The 13,718-nt window shown below is 38.3% G+C and overlaps 14 non-coding genes across 14 annotated transcripts; all 14 read right to left on the bottom strand.

Annotated features, from left to right (window-relative positions):
• Positions 1–223: 223 nt before the first annotated feature.
• Positions 224–308, bottom strand: trnas-gcu (transfer RNA serine (anticodon GCU)). The gene has a single exon. It is a non-coding gene; the product is annotated as a tRNA-Ser (tRNA).
• Positions 309–1,402: 1,094 nt separating this feature from the next.
• trnag-gcc (transfer RNA glycine (anticodon GCC)) lies at positions 1,403–1,484 on the bottom strand. Its single transcript has one exon. It is a non-coding gene; the product is annotated as a tRNA-Gly (tRNA).
• Positions 1,485–1,693: 209 nt separating this feature from the next.
• On the bottom strand, positions 1,694–1,775 carry trnas-gcu (transfer RNA serine (anticodon GCU)). The gene has a single exon. It is a non-coding gene; the product is annotated as a tRNA-Ser (tRNA).
• A 771-nt stretch (positions 1,776–2,546) lies between these two features.
• On the bottom strand, positions 2,547–2,631 carry trnas-gcu (transfer RNA serine (anticodon GCU)). Its single transcript has one exon. It is a non-coding gene; the product is annotated as a tRNA-Ser (tRNA).
• A 1,094-nt stretch (positions 2,632–3,725) lies between these two features.
• trnas-gcu (transfer RNA serine (anticodon GCU)) lies at positions 3,726–3,807 on the bottom strand. Its single transcript has one exon. It is a non-coding gene; the product is annotated as a tRNA-Ser (tRNA).
• A 766-nt stretch (positions 3,808–4,573) lies between these two features.
• On the bottom strand, positions 4,574–4,655 carry trnas-gcu (transfer RNA serine (anticodon GCU)). Its single transcript has one exon. It is a non-coding gene; the product is annotated as a tRNA-Ser (tRNA).
• Positions 4,656–5,749: 1,094 nt separating this feature from the next.
• On the bottom strand, positions 5,750–5,831 carry trnas-gcu (transfer RNA serine (anticodon GCU)). Its single transcript has one exon. It is a non-coding gene; the product is annotated as a tRNA-Ser (tRNA).
• Positions 5,832–6,597: 766 nt separating this feature from the next.
• Positions 6,598–6,679, bottom strand: trnas-gcu (transfer RNA serine (anticodon GCU)). The gene has a single exon. It is a non-coding gene; the product is annotated as a tRNA-Ser (tRNA).
• A 704-nt stretch (positions 6,680–7,383) lies between these two features.
• On the bottom strand, positions 7,384–7,465 carry trnas-gcu (transfer RNA serine (anticodon GCU)). The gene has a single exon. It is a non-coding gene; the product is annotated as a tRNA-Ser (tRNA).
• A 1,093-nt stretch (positions 7,466–8,558) lies between these two features.
• Positions 8,559–8,640, bottom strand: trnas-gcu (transfer RNA serine (anticodon GCU)). The gene has a single exon. It is a non-coding gene; the product is annotated as a tRNA-Ser (tRNA).
• A 1,094-nt stretch (positions 8,641–9,734) lies between these two features.
• Positions 9,735–9,816, bottom strand: trnas-gcu (transfer RNA serine (anticodon GCU)). Its single transcript has one exon. It is a non-coding gene; the product is annotated as a tRNA-Ser (tRNA).
• A 766-nt stretch (positions 9,817–10,582) lies between these two features.
• trnas-gcu (transfer RNA serine (anticodon GCU)) lies at positions 10,583–10,664 on the bottom strand. Its single transcript has one exon. It is a non-coding gene; the product is annotated as a tRNA-Ser (tRNA).
• A 1,093-nt stretch (positions 10,665–11,757) lies between these two features.
• On the bottom strand, positions 11,758–11,839 carry trnas-gcu (transfer RNA serine (anticodon GCU)). The gene has a single exon. It is a non-coding gene; the product is annotated as a tRNA-Ser (tRNA).
• Positions 11,840–12,597: 758 nt separating this feature from the next.
• trnas-gcu (transfer RNA serine (anticodon GCU)) lies at positions 12,598–12,679 on the bottom strand. Its single transcript has one exon. It is a non-coding gene; the product is annotated as a tRNA-Ser (tRNA).
• Positions 12,680–13,718: the final 1,039 nt, after the last annotated feature.

Here is a 13,718-nt window from a genome sequence, read left to right as displayed (position 1 = left end):
TATAAATATGCTAAGTAATCTTCGCATTTTGTCATTTTTTTCATTCATAGAAATGTTGGAAAGATAAGGAGAATTATTAGGTGTAAAAGCTGTCTTCAAGGCATTGAAAATTTCGAAGCTTTAACAAGAACGTCAAATCATATATTCTGCATTTCTTTTGCAATGAGCGATCTTCAATTGAGTATGGAAATTACCAGGATTGTTCGGACCCTAAAACTACACAAGTCCACGAGGATGGGATTCGAACCAACGCGTGCAGAGCACAATGGATTAGCAGTCCATCGCCTTAACCACTCGGCCACCTCGTCAGTACGTCCGTGAAGCTATGATCGTGTGAGGGTAATAGTACGAGTACACGTCTTGGAGACACTCCCTTGCCTGACGCTTATTTATCCAACAGTAGCTCTATGTTCATTTTACGCTCCTAATTGCAACAAATTAATCCAAAACAGTACATTTCGGGATTTCTTTTATTTGACTTTATTCTTACAGAGATGTCCCAATATGATCAGTATTTTTCTTTAAATAGATAATATATAAGTTTTCCAAGAAAAATGGTCAAACGTCGAGAGTAGCGTGCACACAAGGTGTTCTGCTATTTCAGTATGTTTAAATGATTAGTAGCTACAATAGTGTCTTTACAAACAAGGTAGGTCAAGAAATGCTTGCAGCAAATGATGAATGACATATCAGAATAAATGGACAGTGTTTATTTCTGGTGCAGTATTGAAATAGAATAGATCGTGATTATATCATGGAGGAGAGCTTTGGTTTATATTTTTACACTTTAAAGCGGTAGAATTAAAATACATTTCTTTAAAACAGCTAACCTCACAAAGACCTTTTGGAAGAAAACATGTTTTACTGCAAGTCTTAAGTCCTGTAGACCTCCAACCCTAAAAAAACGTTTCAACTAAACAAGTGCTTCCGAAACAGGCAATTAGATGGGCCAGGTGACATCAATTAGAGGTCTGCTAGAACGTATATCTTTGGGTTCATGTTTGGTAGTCATTGCTGCGTGAGCTTTAACTGCCGTGACGCTAACTGGATCGTCGTAGATATGTTTCTCACTAAATAAAAATGGACTCCATGTTGCAAACCAGCCTACATTTCCCCTGATTTGCCTGATGCAAGCAATACGCTTTGTCCAGGGCTTTCGCTAAGCCAGTTTTATGGGGCGTTAGGCTTCCACGAAGGTCAAACCTCTTACAAAATTAACAAAAAGTATTTTGCAATAACTTACGGCTACACCTCAATGGTGTAATTGAGAACTGCCAGTGTTCTCTTATGTCGGCTTTCACAGTCATCGCCATTTCCCAGTTTCTCTACGACGATGCGCAAATGGATTTTCCCTGAATGGTATATTGACACAGGATTGATAGAGCCTCAAAATAGCGTCTGCCGACGAGGAAGGGATTCGAACCCACGCGTGCAGAGCACAATGGATTGGCAGCCCATCGCCTTAACCACTCGGCCACCTCGTCTCCTTTTTCTATCTTTTACAGTATATTTGAGGAGACGTCAAGAAGTACTCTTTGAAGAACGCATACTACATGTGAGCTAATGTTTAAAACCGTGTTAAGACCTTGTTGCCTCTGCTGTAATTTAACCACATCTGCCAGACTGCTGCTGCATTTAGCACAAAATCGTATAGTATCTGGGGTGTCACAAATATATATAAAAATACACAAGTCGACAAGGATGGGATTCGAACCCACGCGTGCAGAGCACAATGGATTAGCAGTCCATCGCCTTAACCACTCGGCCACCTCGTCTCCCATTGCTACCTTGTACAGTACTACAGTATATTTGAGGAGACGTCAAGAAGTACTCTTTGAAGAACGCATACTACATGTGAGCTAATGTTTAAAACCGTGTTAAGACCTTGTTGCCTCTGCTGTAATTTAACCACATCTGCCAGACTGCTGCTGCATTTGGCACAAAATCGTATAGTATCTGGGGTGTCGCAAATATATGTGATATATTTCACATACTGAAAATATTAGGTAGGCTACTTTGGACACATTAAAATGCCAAATGTACAGTAGAGGGGGAAAACTTACATTTCAGTGAATGTCTATGTAGAAAGCTTTTCTTCTGATAATTGTCAATTTGTCTTAATTATCAATTTTTGACAAAATATAACAGTCATAAACTATAACTGTCAAATTTAAATAATGTCAAAAAGTAAAAAATGTCAACAATGACACTTTACTACCCAAACCTTTCTCACGTAATACAAGGTTACATAAAAAACTTCAAAAAGACTGAAAATAAAAAAGAGAGCCCCTCAAAGAAAGTTCACATATTCAGTTGAGTCTTATATAAATATGCTAAGTAATCTTCGCATTTTGTCATTTTTTTCATTCATAGAAATGTTGGAAAGATAAGGAGAATTATTAGGTGTAAAAGCTGTCTTCAAGGCATTGAAAATTTCGAAGCTTTAACAAGAACGTCAAATCATATATTCTGCATTTCTTTTGCAATGAGCGATCTTCAATTGAGTATGGAAATTACCAGGATTGTTCGGACCCTAAAACTACACAAGTCCACGAGGATGGGATTCGAACCAACGCGTGCAGAGCACAATGGATTAGCAGTCCATCGCCTTAACCACTCGGCCACCTCGTCAGTACGTCCGTGAAGCTATGATCGTGTGAGGGTAATCGTACGAGTACACGTCTTGGAGACACTCCCTTGCCTGACGCTTATTTATCCAACAGTAGCTCTATGTTCATTTTACGCTCCTAATTGCAACAAATTAATCCAAAACAGTACATTTTGGGATTTCTTTTATTTGACTTTATTCTTACAGAGATGTCCCAATATGATCAGTATTTTTCTTTAAATAGATAATATATAAGTTTTCCAAGAAACATGGTCAAACGTCGAGAGTAGTGTGCACACGAGGTGTTCTGCTATTTCAGTATGTTTAAATGATTAGTAGCTACAATAGTGTCTTTACAAACAAGGTAGGTCAAGAAATGCTTGCAGCAAATGATGAATGACATATCAGAATGAATGGACAGTGTTTATTTCTGGTGCAGTATTGAAATAGAATAGATCGTGATTATATCATGGAGGAGAGCTTTGGTTTATATTTTTACACTTTAAAGCGGTAGAATTAAAATACATTTCTTTAAAACAGCTCACCTCACAAAGACCTTTTGGAAAAAAACATGTTTTACTGCAAGTCTTAAGTCCTGTAGACCTCCAACCCTAAAAAAACGTTTCAACTAAACAAGTGCTTCCGAAACAGGCAATTAGATGGGCCAGGTGACATCAATTAGAGGTCTGCTAGAACGTATATCTTTGGGTTCATGTTTGGTAGTCATTGCTGCGTGAGCTTTAACTGCCGTGACGCTAACTGGATCGTCGTAGATATCTATCTCACTGAATAAAAATGGACTCCATGTTGCAAACCAGCCTACATTTCCCCTGATTTGCCTGATGCAAGCAATACGCTTTGTCCAGGGCTTTCGCTAAGCCAGTTTTATGGGGCGTTAGCCTTCCACGAAGGTCAAACCTCTTACAAAATTAACAAAAAGTATTTTGCAATAACTTATGGCTACACCTCAATGGTGTAATTGAGAACTGCCAGTGTTCTCTTATGTCGGCTTTCACAGCCATCGCCATTTCCCAGTTTCTCTACGACGATGCGCAAATGGATTTTCCCTGAATGGTATATTGACACAGGATTGATAGAGCCTCAAAATAGCGTCTGCCGACGAGGATGGGATTCGAACCCACGCGTGCAGAGCACAATGGATTAGCAGTCCATCGCCTTAACCACTCGGCCACCTCGTCTCCCATTGCTACCTTGTACAGTATATTTGAGGAGACGTCAAGAAGTACTCTTTGAAGAACGCATACTACATGTGAGCTAATGTTTAAAACCGTGTTAAGACCTTGTTGCCTCTGCTGTAATTTAACCACATCTTCCAGACTGCTGCTGCATTTGGCACAAAATCGTATAGTATCTGGGGTGTCGCAAATATATGTGATATATTTCACATACTGAAAATATTAGGTAGGCTACTTTGGACACATTAAAATGCCAAATGTACAGTAGAGGGGGAAAACTTACATTTCAGTGAATGTCTATGTAGAAAGCTTTTCTTCTGATAAGTGTCAATTTGTCTTAATTATCAATTTTTGACAAAATATAAAAGTCATGAAATATAACTGTCAAATTTAAATAATGTCAAAAAGTAAAAAATGTCAACAATGACACTTTACTACCCAAACCTTTCTCATGTAATACAAGGTTACATAAAAAACTTCAAAAAGACTGAAAATAAAAAAGAGAGCCCCTCAAAGAAAGTTCACATATTCAGTTGAGTCTTATATAAATATGCTAAGTAATCTTCGCATTTTGTCATTTTTTTCATTCATAGAAATGTTGGAAAGATAAGGAGAATTATTAGGTGTAAAAGCTGTCTTCAAGGCATTGAAAATTTCGAAGCTTTAACAAGAACGTCAAATCATATATTCTGCATTTCTTTTGCAATGAGCGATCTTCAATTGAGTATGGAAATTACCAGGATTGTTCGGACCCTAAAACTACACAAGTCGACGAGGATGGGATTCGAACCCACGCGTGCAGAGCACAATGGATTAGCAGTCCATCGCCTTAATCACTCGGCCACCTCGTCAGTACGTCCGTGAAGCTATGATCGTGTGAGGGTAATCGTACGAGTACACGTCTTGGAGACACTCCCTTGCCTGACGCTTATTTATCCAACAGTAGCTCTATGTTCATTTTACGCTCCTAATTGCAACAAATTAATCCAAAACAGTACATTTTGGGATTTTTTTTATTTGACTTTATTCTTACAGAGATGTCCCAATATGATCAGTATTTTTCTTTAAATAGATAATATATAAGTTTTCCAAGAAACATGGTCAAACGTCGAGAGTAGTGTGCACACGTGGTGTTCTGCTATTTCAGTATGTTTAAATGATTAGTAGCTACAATAGTGTCTTTACAAACAAGGTAGGTCAAGAAATGCTTGCAGCAAATGATGAATGACATATCAGAATGAATGGACAGTGTTTATTTCTGGTGCAGTATTGAAATAGAATAGATCGTGATTATATCATGGAGGAGAGCTTTGGTTTATATTTTTACACTTTAAAGCGGTAGAATTAAAATACATTTCTTTAAAACAGCTCACCTCACAAAGACCTTTTGGAAAAAAACATGTTTTACTGCAAGTCTTAAGTCCTGTAGACCTCCAACCCTAAAAAAACGTTTCAACTAAACAAGTGCTTCCGAAACAGGCAATTAGATGGGCCAGGTGACATCAATTAGAGGTCTGCTAGAACGTATATCTTTGGGTTCATGTTTGGTAGTCATTGCTGCGTGAGCTTTAACTGCCGTGACGCTAACTGGATCGTCGTAGATATCTATCTCACTGAATAAAAATGGACTCCATGTTGCAAACCAGCCTACATTTCCCCTGATTTGCCTGATGCAAGCAATACGCTTTGTCCAGGGCTGTCGCTAAGCCAGTTTTATGGGGCGTTAGCCTTCCACGAAGGTCAAACCTCTTACAAAATTAACAAAAAGTATTTTGCAATAACTTATGGCTACACCTCAATGGTGTAATTGAGAACTGCCAGTGTTCTCTTATGTCGGCTTTCACAGCCATCGCCATTTCCCAGTTTCTCTACGACGATGCGCAAATGGATTTTCCCTGAATGGTATATTGACACAGGATTGATAGAGCCTCAAAATAGCGTCTGCCGACAAGGATGGGATTCGAACCCACGCGTGCAGAGCACAATGGATTAGCAGTCCATCGCCTTAACCACTCGGCCACCTCGTCTCCCATTGCTACCTTGTACGGTATATTTGAGGAGACGTCAAGAAGTACTCTTTGAAGAACGCATACTACATGTGAGCTAATGTTTAAAACCGTGTTAAGACCTTGTTGCCTCTGCTGTAATTTAACCACATCTTCCAGACTGCTGCTGCATTTGGCACAAAATCGTATAGTATCTGGGGTGTCGCAAATATATGTGATATATTTCACATACTGAAAATATTAGGTAGGCTACTTTGGACACATTAAAATGCCAAATGTACAGTAGAGGGGGAAAACTTACATTTCAGTGAATGTCTATGTAGAAAGCTTTTCTTCTGATAAGTGTCAATTTGTCTTAATTATCAATTTTTGACAAAATATAAAAGTCATGAAATATAACTGTCAAATTTAAATAATGTCAAAAAGTAAAAAATGTCAACAATGACACTTTACTACCCAAACCTTTCTCATGTAATACAAGGTTACATAAAAAACTTCAAAAAGACTGAAAATAAAAAAGAGAGCCCCTCAAAGAAAGTTCACATATTCAGTTGAGTCTTATATAAATATGCTAAGTAATCTTCGCATTTTGTCATTTTTTTCATTCATAGAAATGTTGGAAAGATAAGGAGAATTATTAGGTGTAAAAGCTGTCTTCAAGGCATTGAAAATTTCGAAGCTTTAACAAGAACGTCAAATCATATATTCTGCATTTCTTTTGCAATGAGCGATCTTCAATTGAGTATGGAAATTACCAGGATTGTTCGGACCCTAAAACTACACAAGTCGACGAGGATGGGATTCGAACCCACGCGTGCAGAGCACAATGGATTAGCAGTCCATCGCCTTAACCACTCGGCCACCTCGTCTCCCATTGCTACCTTGTACAGTATATTTGAGGAGACGTCAAGAAGTACTCTTTGAAGAACGCATACTACATGTGAGCTAATGTTTAAAACCGTGTTAAAATCGTATAGTATCTGGGGTGTCGCAAATATATGTGATATATTTCACATACTGAAAATATTAGGTAGGCTACTTTGGACACATTAAAATGCCAAATGTACAGTAGAGGGGGAAAACTTACATTTCAGTGAATGTCTATGTAGAAAGCTTTTCTTCTGATAAGTGTCAATTTGTCTTAATTATCAATTTTTGACAAAATATAAAAGTCATGAAATATAACTGTCAAATTTAAATAATGTCAAAAAGTAAAAAATGTCAACAATGACACTTTACTACCCAAACCTTTCTCATATAATACAAGGTTACATAAAAAACTTCAAAAAGACTGAAAATAAAAAAGAGAGCCCCTCAAAGGAAGTTCACATATTCAGTTGAGTCTTATATAAATATGCTAAGTAATCTTCGCATTTTGTCATTTTTTTCATTCATAGAAATGTTGGAAAGATAAGGAGAATTATTAGGTGTAAAAGCTGTCTTCAAGGCATTGAAAATTTCGAAGCTTTAACAAGAACGTCAAATCATATATTCTGCATTTCTTTTGCAATGAGCGATCTTCAATTGAGTATGGAAATTACCAGGATTGTTCGGACCCTAAAACTACACAAGTCGACGAGGATGGGATTCGAACCCACGCGTGCAGAGCACAATGGATTAGCAGTCCATCGCCTTAACCACTCGGCCACCTCGTCAGTAGGTCCGTGAAGCTATGATCGTGTGAGGGTAATCGTACGAGTACACGTCTTGGAGACACTCCCTTGCCTGACGCTTATTTATCCAACAGTAGCTCTATGTTCATTTTACGCTCCTAATTGCAACAAATTAATCCAAAACAGTACATTTTGGGATTTCTTTTATTTGACTTTATTCTTACAGAGATGTCCCAATATGATCAGTATTTTTCTTTAAATAGATAATATATAAGTTTTCCAAGAAAAATGGTCAAACGTCGAGAGTAGTGTGCACACAAGGTGTTCTGCTATTTCAGTATGTTTAAATGATTAGTAGCTACAATAGTGTCTTTACAAACAAGGTAGGTCAAGAAATGCTTGCAGCAAATGATGAATGACATATCAGAATGAATGGACAGTGTTTATTTCTGGTGCAGTATTGAAATAGAATAGATCGTGATTATATCATGGAGGAGAGCTTTGGTTTATATTTTTACACTTTAAAGCGGTAGAATTAAAATATATTTCTTTAAAACAGCTCACCTCACAAAGACCTTTTGGAAAAAAACATGTTTTACTGCAAGTCTTAAGTCCTGTAGACCTCCAACCCTAAAAAACGTTTCAACTAAACAAGTGCTTCCGAAACAGGCAATTAGATGGGCCAGGTGACATCAATTAGAGGTCTGCTAGAACGTATATCTTTGGGTTCATGTTTGGTAGTCATTGCTGCGTGAGCTTTAACTGCCGTGACGCTAACTGGATCGTCGGAGATATCTATCTCACTGAATAAAAATGGACTCCATGTTGCAAACCAGCCTACATTTCCCCTGATTTGCCTGATGCAAGCAATACGCGTTGTCCAGGGCTGTCGCTAAGCCAGTTTTATGGGGCGTTAGCCTTCCACGAAGGTCAAACCTCTTACAAAATTAACAAAAAGTATTTTGCAATAACTTATGGCTACACCTCAATGGTGTAATTGAGAACTGCCAGTGTTCTCTTATGTCGGCTTTCACAGCCATCGCCATTTCCCAGTTTCTCTACGACGATGCGCAAATGGATTTTCCCTGAATGGTATATTGACACAGGATTGATAGAGCCTCAAAATAGCGTCTGCCGACGAGGATGGGATTCGAACCCACGCGTGCAGAGCACAATGGATTAGCAGTCCATCGCCTTAATCACTCGGCCACCTCGTCAGTACGTCCGTGAAGCTATGATCGTGTGAGGGTAATCGTACGAGTACACGTCTTGGAGACACTCCCTTGCCTGACGCTTATTTATCCAACAGTAGCTCTATGTTCATTTTACGCTCCTAATTGCAACAAATTAATCCAAAACAGTACATTTTGGGATTTTTTTTATTTGACTTTATTCTTACAGAGATGTCCCAATATGATCAGTATTTTTCTTTAAATAGATAATATATAAGTTTTCCAAGAAACATGGTCAAACGTCGAGAGTAGTGTGCACACGTGGTGTTCTGCTATTTCAGTATGTTTAAATGATTAGTAGCTACAATAGTGTCTTTACAAACAAGGTAGGTCAAGAAATGCTTGCAGCAAATGATGAATGACATATCAGAATGAATGGACAGTGTTTATTTCTGGTGCAGTATTGAAATAGAATAGATCGTGATTATATCATGGAGGAGAGCTTTGGTTTATATTTTTACACTTTAAAGCGGTAGAATTAAAATACATTTCTTTAAAACAGCTCACCTCACAAAGACCTTTTGGAAAAAAACATGTTTTACTGCAAGTCTTAAGTCCTGTAGACCTCCAACCCTAAAAAAACGTTTCAACTAAACAAGTGCTTCCGAAACAGGCAATTAGATGGGCCAGGTGACATCAATTAGAGGTCTGCTAGAACGTATATCTTTGGGTTCATGTTTGGTAGTCATTGCTGCGTGAGCTTTAACTGCCGTGACGCTAACTGGATCGTCGTAGATATCTATCTCACTGAATAAAAATGGACTCCATGTTGCAAACCAGCCTACATTTCCCCTGATTTGCCTGATGCAAGCAATACGCTTTGTCCAGGGCTGTCGCTAAGCCAGTTTTATGGGGCGTTAGCCTTCCACGAAGGTCAAACCTCTTACAAAATTAACAAAAAGTATTTTGCAATAACTTATGGCTACACCTCAATGGTGTAATTGAGAACTGCCAGTGTTCTCTTATGTCGGCTTTCACAGCCATCGCCATTTCCCAGTTTCTCTACGACGATGCGCAAATGGATTTTCCCTGAATGGTATATTGACGCAGGATTGATAGAGCCTCAAAATAGCGTCTGCCGACAAGGATGGGATTCGAACCCACGCGTGCAGAGCACAATGGATTAGCAGTCCATCGCCTTAACCACTCGGCCACCTCGTCTCCCATTGCTACCTTGTACGGTATATTTGAGGAGACGTCAAGAAGTACTCTTTGAAGAACGCATACTACATGTGAGCTAATGTTTAAAACCGTGTTAAGACCTTGTTGCCTCTGCTGTAATTTAACCACATCTTCCAGACTGCTGCTGCATTTGGCACAAAATCGTATAGTATCTGGGGTGTCGCAAATATATGTGATATATTTCACATACTGAAAATATTAGGTAGGCTACTTTGGACACATTAAAATGCCAAATGTACAGTAGAGGGGGAAAACTTACATTTCAGTGAATGTCTATGTAGAAAGCTTTTCTTCTGATAAGTGTCAATTTGTCTTAATTATCAATTTTTGACAAAATATAAAAGTCATGAAATATAACTGTCAAATTTAAATAATGTCAAAAAGTAAAAAATGTCAACAATGACACTTTACTACCCAAACCTTTCTCATGTAATACAAGGTTACATAAAAAACTTCAAAAAGACTGAAAATAAAAAAGAGAGCCCCTCAAAGAAAGTTCACATATTCAGTTGAGTCTTATATAAATATGCTAAGTAATCTTCGCATTTTGTCATTTTTTTCATTCATAGAAATGTTGGAAAGATAAGGAGAATTATTAGGTGTAAAAGCTGTCTTCAAGGCATTGAAAATTTCGAAGCTTTAACAAGAACGTCAAATCATATATTCTGCATTTCTTTTGCAATGAGCGATCTTCAATTGAGTATGGAAATTACCAGGATTGTTCGGACCCTAAAACTACACAAGTCGACGAGGATGGGATTCGAACCCACGCGTGCAGAGCACAATGGATTAGCAGTCCATCGCCTTAACCACTCGGCCACCTCGTCAGTACGTCCGTGAAGCTATGATCGTGTGAGGGTAATCGTACGAGTACACGTCTTGGAGACACTCCCTTGCCTGACGCTTATTTATCCAACAGTAGCTCTATGTTCATTTTACGCTCCTAATTGCAACAAATTAATCCAAAACAGTACATTTTGGGATTTTTTTTATTTGACTTTATTCTTACAGAGATGTCCCAATATGATCAGTATTTTTCTTTAAATAGATAATATATAAGTTTTCCAAGAAACATGGTCAAACGTCGAGAGTAGTGTGCACACGAGGTGTTCTGCTATTTCAGTATGTTTAAATGATTAGTAGCTACAATAGTGTCTTTACAAACAAGGTAGGTCAAGAAATGCTTGCAGCAAATGATGAATGACATATCAGAATGAATGGACAGTGTTTATTTCTGGTGCAGTACTGAAATAGAATAGATCGTGATTATATCATGGAGGAGAGCTTTGGTTTATATTTTTACACTTTAAAGCGGTAGAATTAAAATACATTTCTTTAAAACAGCTCACCTCACAAAGACCTTTTGGAAAAAAACATGTTTTACTGCAAGTCTTAAGTCCTGTAGACCTCCAACCCTAAAAAACGTTTCAACTAAACAAGTGCTTCCGAAACAGGCAATTAGATGGGCCAGGTGACATCAATTAGAGGTCTGCTAGAACGTATATCTTTGGGTTCATGTTTGGTAGTCATTGCTGCGTGAGCTTTAACTGCCGTGACGCTAACTGGATCGTCGTAGATATGTATCTCACTAAATAAAAATGGACTCCATGTTGCAAACCAGCCTACATTTCCCCTGATTTGCCTGATGCAAGCAATACGCTTTGTCCAGGGCTGTCGCTAAGCCAGTTTTATGGGGCGTCAGCCTTCCACGAAGGTCAAACCTCTTACAAAATTAACAAAAAGTATTTTGCAATAACTTATGGCTACACCTCAATGGTGTAATTGAGAACTGCCAGTGTTCTCTTATGTCGGCTTTCACAGACATGGCCATTTCCCAGTTTCTCTACGACGATGCGCAAATGGATTTTCCCTGAATGGTATATTGACACAGGATTGATAGAGCCTCAAAATAGCGTCTGCCGACGAGGATGGGATTCGAACCCACGCGTGCAGAGCACAATGGATTAGCAGTCCATCGCCTTAACCACTCGGCCACCTCGTCTCCCATTTCTACCTTGTACAGTATATTTGAGGAGACGTACTCTTTGAAGAACGCATACTACATGTGAGCTAATGTTTAAAACCGTGTTAAGACCTTGTTGCCTCTGCTGTAATTTAACCACATCTGCCAGACTGCTGCTGCATTTGGCACAAAATCGTATAGTATCTGGGGTGTCGCAAATATATGTGATATATTTCACATACTGAAAATATTAGGTAGGCTACTTTGGACACATTAAAATGCCAAATGTACAGTAGAGGGGGAAAACTTACATTTCAGTGAATGTCTATGTAGAAAGCTTTTCTTCTGATAAGTGTCAATTTGTCTTAATTATCAATTTTTGACAAAATATAAAAGTCATGAAATATAACTGTCAAATTTAAATAATGTCAAAAAGTAAAAAATGTCAACAATGACACTTTACTACCCAAACCTTTCTCACGTAATACAAGGTTACATAAAAAACTTCAAAAAGACTGAAAATAAAAAAGAGAGCCCCTCAAAGAAAGTTCACATATTCAGTTGAGTCTTATATAAATATGCGAAGTAATCTTCGCATTTTGTCATTTTTTTCATTCATAGAAATGTTGGAAAGATAAGGAGAACTATTAGGTGTAAAAGCTGTCTTCAAGGCATTGAAAATTTCGAAGCTTTAACAAGAACGTCAAATCATATATTCTGCATTTCTTTTGCAATGAGCGATCTTCAATTGAGTATGGAAATTACCAGGATTGTTCGGACCCTAAAACTAAACAAGTCGACGAGGATGGGATTCGAACCCACGCGTGCAGAGCACAATGGATTAGCAGTCCATCGCCTTAACCTCTCGGCCACCTCGTCAGTACGTCCGTGAAGCTATGATCGTGTGAGGGTAATCGTACGAGTACACGTCTTGGAGACACTCCCTTGCCTGACGCTTATTTATCCAACAGTAGCTCTATGTTCATTTTACGCTCCTAATTGCAACAAATTAATCCAAAACAGTACATTTTGGGATTTCTTTTATTTGACTTTATTCTTACAGAGATGTCCCAATATGATCAGTATTTTTCTTTAAATAGATAATATATAAGTTTTCCAAGAAACATGGTCAAACGTCGAGAGTAGTGTGCACACGTGGTGTTCTGCTATTTCAGTATGTTTAAATGATTAGTAGCTACAATAGTGTCTTTACAAACAAGGTAGGTCAAGAAATGCTTGCAGCAAATGATGAATGACATATCAGAATGAATGGACAGTGTTTATTTCTGGTGCAGTATTGAAATAGAATAGATCGTGATTATATCATGGAGGAGAGCTTTGGTTTATATTTTTACACTTTAAAGCGGTATAATTAAAATACATTTCTTTAAAACAGCTCACCTCACAAAGACCTTTTGGAAAAAAACATGTTTTACTGCAAGTCTTAAGTCCTGTAGACCTCCAACCCTAAAAAAACGTTTCAACTAAACAAGTGCTTCCGAAACAGGCAATTAGATGGGCCAGGTGACATCAATTAGAGGTCTGCTAGAACGTATATCTTTGGGTTCATGTTTGGTAGTCATTGCTGCGTGAGCTTTAACTGCCGTGACGCTAACTGGATCGTCGTAGATATCTATCTCACTGAATAAAAATGGACTCCATGTTGCAAACCAGCCTACATTTCCCCTGATTTGCCTGATGCAAGCAATACGCTTTGTCCAGGGCTGTCGCTAAGCCAGTTTTATGGGGCGTTAGCCTTCCACGAAGGTCAAACCTCTTACAAAATTAACAAAAAGTATTTTGCAATAACTTATGGCTACACCTCAATGGTGTAATTGAGAACTGCCAGTGTTCTCTTATGTCGGCTTTCACAGCCATCGCCATTTCCCAGTTTCTCTACGACGATGCGCAAATGGAT

This window comes from Salminus brasiliensis, chromosome 9, assembly GCF_030463535.1.
Source record: "Salminus brasiliensis chromosome 9, fSalBra1.hap2, whole genome shotgun sequence".
Classification (NCBI taxonomy): domain Eukaryota; kingdom Metazoa; phylum Chordata; class Actinopteri; order Characiformes; family Bryconidae; genus Salminus; species Salminus brasiliensis.
The sequence above is the reverse complement of the archived record's forward strand: the minus strand, read 5'-3'. Positions and strand labels throughout refer to the sequence as shown.